The sequence below is a fragment of the Amphibalanus amphitrite genome, unplaced genomic scaffold (genome assembly GCF_019059575.1).
Source record: "Amphibalanus amphitrite isolate SeventyFive unplaced genomic scaffold, NRLGWU_Aamphi_draft 000553F_arrow, whole genome shotgun sequence".
NCBI lineage: Eukaryota > Metazoa > Arthropoda > Thecostraca > Balanomorpha > Balanidae > Amphibalanus > Amphibalanus amphitrite.
The window spans coordinates 122,347-128,901 of record NW_024882047.1 but is presented as its reverse complement, the minus strand read 5'-3'; the positions used below and the strand labels follow the sequence as shown (position 1 = coordinate 128,901).

Genomic DNA, 6,555 nt, shown 5'->3' with positions numbered 1-6,555 from the left:
ACGGACATAATTTGTGGCGAAATTGATGCGATAGGATCAGAAATAAACGCAGAATAAATTGGGATCGGTCTCAAAACATTATTTTACCTATGAAACCAGCCAGAGCCCGCGGAGTTTCAAATTCATCCCTAGGGTGTGCGCAGGGTGGCTTTTCTCATCCTGGACCTCTGCCAGGCCCGACGCATCGAGCTTTAAAGTCCTCTAAAAGCCATTGACGGACATAATTTGTGGTGAAATTGATACAATAGGATCAGAAATGAATGTAGAATAAATTGGTATCGGTCTTATAACCCTATTTTGTATATGAAACAAGTTATAGCCCACCAAGTTTTAAATTCATCCCTAGGGTGTGCGCAGGGTGTGCCCAGCTGACTGCGGGTCCAAAGATGAAAATTTTGTAGGCGTATCCTGCGTAACTTAGTCAAAAGCGAATTGCAGAGGTAGTATTTAATTTGCGCAAGCAGCGGCTCATCCGTTTTGCGTTGGCAGCAAACCACCAATCATAGTTGTTATGAATATCCAAAAGCATTTATTCAGAACACAAGCCTGGTTCTTACAAACAGTTGAGGTGATCAAGGTCATTCAACGCATATTTGTTATTAACAGCTGGAAGTGTGCAAGGTTATTTTCTTTCGTTGTCAGTCAGGGTGAGTTGTTGGGTTTGTGCCTTGATTTAGCATCTTTTTTTTTTCATGGAAATTATGCATTATGTAGCAAACCTGTAAGTTCTAACTGTCTATATGGCGCTGCTAGGTGTATCTGGTAATCTGGCTGTTCATTGTTGAGCATGCGTTGAGCGTTTTTCAAAGATGAAAGAATTCCAATTTACCTGGTTTTGGGGATGAAAATATTTTGCCCATTAGGTGTGATTTTCCACCCAAAATTCCCAAAAATGGAACACTGATCCACGGAGTAGGGTCACTAAAGTCGGCTGCGGTCAGCACAAAACCGACATCCCAGTCGGTGAATACTCCAGTTCAGCCACAGCTTAACTATTGAGCTTAGCTCAGTTTCAACAAATCAATAAAGAAGGCATGCTATTCGACGGTGATATGGCTACCGATCAGGGAAATGGGAAGCTTTCTTACCTACACGGCAAGGCAAATTGTCGGTAAAATTAGGACCTGCCAGGAAATGTATTTTAGTGCAAAGAACCTCTGTTGATCTGTGTAACGCTGTGTGTAATTCGCGTGCACATAAAGCTTATAACCCCATACTGAGCTTTAATAGTACTTTGGATTTATTTATTTTTATTTGTTTTGTTATTTTTGGTTTATACATGCAGTGAACTAGGCAATTTGTTTAAGCTATTCCAGCATCTGGGAAACGCTTTTGATACGATTAGATATACTACAAATATGGTAGCTTTTTTGTAGCGGCTCGTAGCCCACATGACTGAATATGATCTCACAATTTAGGTATTCGCGTCGATCAGAGAGCGTTGGATCGCGGATGTTCGTTTACATGATTGTAGTGTGTGCGTCGTGAGTGAGCTCGATCTCATAAGCCGGTGAGCTCAAGTCGCTGTGAGCAGTGTGATACGCTCGTCGCCTCCTTCTCTGCGGGTGCTAAGCCAGCTTAAACTCCTCTCTATCGTGTGTGTAACTGTATAACGGATCAATGTGTTACTATTTAAGAGTGTTATGGGCCAACAAATAAACACGAAAACAAAGGTGGGCGTTTAAAGATGAGCACTGTCTTCATTTCATCCCTACAAACATGCCTACATATTACCTCATTCGACAGCGGACAGTCGACAATTCCTCATCTTAGCCTTGATCTTAGCTCTTCCCAGCCAACCAAGTGTCCGTGAACTTAGCGACGCATACGAATACGCATTCACTGACGAGTTCCAATTTACTCAAAATTTACAGCAGCAACGGTTAAAGGAAAAGGGCCACCTTTAACATGGGGATTGAAACTGAGATAGCCATCTTGTAGCCCGTGTCCGAAAACCTCTCTGTTTACCTCCTTACGGCCGATTTCGGCCTCCATTCGTAGTTATCGGCAATTTTAAAAGAAAATATGCCAGGAATGCGTTCTTATCCCAGGAATGCGTTCTTATCCGACAATACAGCCACCCGCGGCGAGGCTTTGGTTTTTAACCAATCAGCTTGCAGCAGTACTGATCAGGCACGGATCCCTGTACTAGCGAGCAGACCACGAGCAGTTGCGTTATTTTTCGTTGTCTGTTCTGGCAATCGGCCGGCGGATGAACATCCGCAATCGAATCTTGAAATCCGTCGCGCTGATTGGTGATGAGTTTCATGAGCTACTTTCATGAGGTCTATGAAAGTAAACCTATGCTATGCCCTGAACAGATGACATCTCGTTTGGTAGCCAATTGCTAAAATGCATTTTTATCTTACGCAAGGCAGTATACCATATTTTATACCGTGGCTCTGATCCGAAATCAGGGCATTTTTGTTCGAACAAATACCTATAATAACGATGAAGAAGTGCGTGATCCGCGGAGCAAACGACCTACGTCGGGTCGGGACTGATATGCGTGTGACTGTGCACAAGTAAGTACCTAGGTACCTAGGTAGGTACCTAAATTCTTATTTATTGCAATGGCTCTTCTATTACTTTTGTTTTCACAGAACTCTCCCCTGGATTAGCAAACCCTTTTGAACTGTTCAGGCTTTCACAACTGAAATGCCAGACTGGATAAAAAAACGCAAGTTATGCCGAATATGTCATGCGAAGTGGCGTGATTGCGGCGTTGCCCCGAAAATTTCATCGCACATCCAGCATAATTTTGCATGCGTCAAATTCAGCGCATGGTGGCAGCTGAATTTTTAGGCGCAGGGTGACCGCATGGCGCATAATGTTTATGCAAATGGCTGTCACCGAATTTTTTGACACGCTGTGGTCAATCTAGCAGCAGACTTGCCCTGCGGGCGCTGGCAGGTCTGAAGAGAGTCGGAACTTCCGGCCTGGGCCTTGTTTCACCTTAAGATTCTACAGTGTGCCACACAAATTGTGGTATTGGGTTTTCATGGGAACATTAACTAATTCAGACGCTCAGAAAGGGAAGAGCGTCTGACTCCGAGGCCCCGGAACGATCTGTCTGGTTGATATAGCCTTGGTCGGTAGATATGCACATGTGCTTTATGTAAAAGTGGCTTAATTTTGGTGCAAACAGGCACCCAACTTTCAGTGGAAATCATGCACTGGAATTTCAGCTCAAAATTGCTTGCTTCAAATTTTGGCGCATGAGGGGCTCACGGGCATCCGGCGTAGTGTATGGATGTTTTCCAGTCTGGCTGAAAGGCAGAACTCAGACACATTTATCCAGCCCTTCAAATCCCATTTCCTGGTTGTGGTAACACCTACCTTTCCATGGGGGTTTGGTTCATCTCTTGTCTACACAGTTTTCTTTCACTTATGTGCTGACAAGAAAAGGAAACTCACCAGAGCCCAGTTTCACCAAGTGCGGTAAACTCAATTTGGGGTAAACTACCAAACTACCCCACTACTTAACTACAAAAACTACCCCAAAATTAAGTTTACCGCACTTGGTGAAACTGGGCTCAGTGGAGCTATTCAGCTTAATACACAGAGTATGTGTTGCATGGACTAAGCATGTGTTGACCCTTTTTTACTTTTAGGTTCCCGCTAAAAAAAGAAGTACAGAGAAAAGTGGATGAGGGTGTGTGGCATGACCAATGAGCCAAGACCACATGACCACTTAAACTTAACAAGAAGTGCGCACCATGATAAGCACAGTCAAAAACGTTTGCGTCTAAAGAACAGTGCTGTGCCGGATCAGAATGTAAGTTATTTTTTAAAAGTGATGAAAATGCCTGCAAAGTTATCAAAAGACTTTGAATATTGTTTTTGTAACACTTCACTCTAAAGTTATTCCTAGTACCAGACATTACAGCTTTAGTGCAGAGTCTTTATTTGTGATATTTTTAGCCAAAAATTATTACTTGTACCGAGCCCTTACAGCTTTACAGCCCTAGTACCTTGCCCTTATTTTTTATATTTTTTAGCCATTTCAACCTAACCGAATATCTGTATGTTTGTATGTTATTGTTTTGATCTGTATTTTATGCTACCTCCCTATAGGTAAGTTTTATTAAAACATGTGGTAACGGTGTGCTGATTTTTTACAGATTCCGTATACGCCTTGGGTTGCTGTCGCTGCTCGGTCACCCACAGATGAAAGTGATCAAGAAATGGACATCACTCAAGTAAGATTCAAGCGTCCTTTATTTTACACATAATTCACTAAGCAGTAGCACCCTAACCGCAACATATGGGAATGCATTGCCTGGTGGGTGCCTACTGCCTACCTGTATGCCTAGTTTCAGCTAAATCGCCCCAGTAATTACAGAGTTATTGAAATGGGAACAAATTCGGCACCTCTTCTTTTTGCATTTTGCACGTGCAGTGGGGGTCACTCACATAGATCAAGAGCATCCGACCTTTGGTTGAAGGGGTGCAGCTACCCTACAAAATTTACCGCAAGACCGCCCAAGCGGCTGCTGAGATGAGCCTCTCAAAATCACTTCTTTTGCAACTTTTGACAAATAACACCCTTGACTTTTCACGTGGCACGTGCCACGACGGTCCCTGTAATGTATCAAGAGTAGTCAATTACGGGGTAGAGGGAATAGGGCTAGCCAACAAAAAAAAAAAAAGACCGCAGGCCAATCGGTCCAGCGGTTGCTGAGATATAAGCCTCTCAAAAGCGTTACAGGCCGGGCCGGGTCGGGCCGCTCATACTGAGCTTTTTCCGTGATATTGAAAAGACTTCGCTTCGCTCGCTCGCTCGTAATTAACAATTCATGGTTGACTATATGGATTAAGCTAAGTGATTGCGCTCTATTAGCACACTATCTAAGTAGCCCTTAATTGCTGCCGGTGCGTGGACTGTGAAAGTGAGCCGAGCTGTGACGCAAACCGTGCGCCTTTTTCAGGTGTGGGATCACTCGTGGAAGTTCACGGCGGATACGGAGCCGTGCATGCAGCTCTGGTTCGATCCTGCTCAGGGAAGCCCCAATGACGCCGTGGCGCGCATCTGGGCTGAGCGGGTGGTGGCGGCCGGTGCGCGGGCGCTGCCGCGTGGCTGGTGGCCGCGGCCCTGGCGGCAGCGGCCCGCTCCTGACCCGGTCGCCCTGTGCCGAGCACAGAGCGCCGACTGAGGTCAGTCTTGTGATCGAGCTTCCGCGCCGGAGGTGGAACAGGTGGAGCTGGCGGTCACCTGCGCGGGCTCGGCGGCCTGTAAGCCGTGCCGAGACGAACCGCGACACTCTTGCTAGATCTGCACCCCATTGTAATCTTCTGTAGTCGATATTCGGTAGGTACTCAATGCTCATTTTTCTGATATTAGACGAGTGGCGGGTTTTGATGTTACATTGGAGACTGCTGTCTCGGGTGGCCCGACAGTGTTCGATTGTGGTGTAATGTAGATACATAGACGGGATGCCGCGGCTCGGATTCGTAGCTGGACTACCATGTGCCTGTCGATTGAGATGCTTTGCCTGGCGATTGAGATGATTCGGGGCGCGGCCCCACACTGACGCCATGGTGCAATGAGTGACTGGCGACAACTAAGCAATTATGTACTTTTGTATAACACATGTTTTCATGGATACGAGAGGCAGTCCTTTTTTCGCTAGCAGTCATTTGGTTCACGATACTTTCGATACCGACAAATATGTTCGGGCGGCCGGTCCGTCCACAGCTAATGCGTGCTTGCCCGCCGATGCCTAACGGAGCGCTGTGCTGTCTACGCTCACTGGTCGCTGGCCCGAGAGCCGTTCGGTTGCTGCTGTTAAAACAGTTCTCACAAAAACACGCTGGCTGGCTGCCAGTTCTTCACCAATGAGAGGCCCAGTAGCATCAGCAGGTAGCATTGTTTAATATTACTATTCCATTTTGTTTACCCATATGTCCGACCTAGAGCCGACTGGTAAAAAGCGGCAACCGAGCAGCCCTCCGCAGCGCTGCAGATCATGTACGCTCGATTATACACAATATATGTGTCTTTCTTGCACACAGAGACATGACGTTTTGTAGAGCTTTTATATCGCTTGTGGCTGAAAGGAATATTGTACATTTTAGAGCTTTCATATACGCGAGAAAATATGGTGCAAAAAAACATTCATGAAGCCTGTTGAATTTTAAAGGTTGTTGGGGCATTTCACAGACTGTGTCGGTGGGCAGGGCAGCCCGGCCCCGGCCGCCTCCGCCGCCGCCTCCTTCACTGGTATGTGGCAGGGACGGAAGCTTCGTATTGATATACCGGGGTGCAACTCAAGCAGCATATCACCTATCAAACAACCTTCGGTTATGAAGTGAATGAAAACTAAATATTATGTATAACTGTGATCTGCGCTGCGGTGTTTCCAAAGTGGAGGAAGTACGGGGAGCTGGACCCGGACTCGATGAGCCCTCTACTACGGATCTGGGTCTTCGCAGCTGATCGTCTGTGAATGAGAGATCATATGATACCAATGCATACCGAACGGATCAAAAACAGTGCCATTATATATTTGCAATTCTACAGCTTTACGTAAGCCCATCCTAGTGAATGCATTA

At 45.9% G+C, this 6,555-nt stretch overlaps 1 long non-coding RNA gene across 1 annotated transcript; it reads left to right on the top strand.

Annotated features, from left to right (window-relative positions):
• The first annotated feature begins 2,047 nt into the window (after window positions 1–2,047).
• LOC122393782 lies at window positions 2,048–6,023 on the top strand. Its single transcript, XR_006258749.1, has 4 exons — window positions 2,048–2,525; window positions 3,615–3,778; window positions 4,125–4,202; window positions 4,932–6,023. It is a non-coding gene; the product is annotated as an uncharacterized LOC122393782 (long non-coding RNA).
• Window positions 6,024–6,555: the final 532 nt, after the last annotated feature.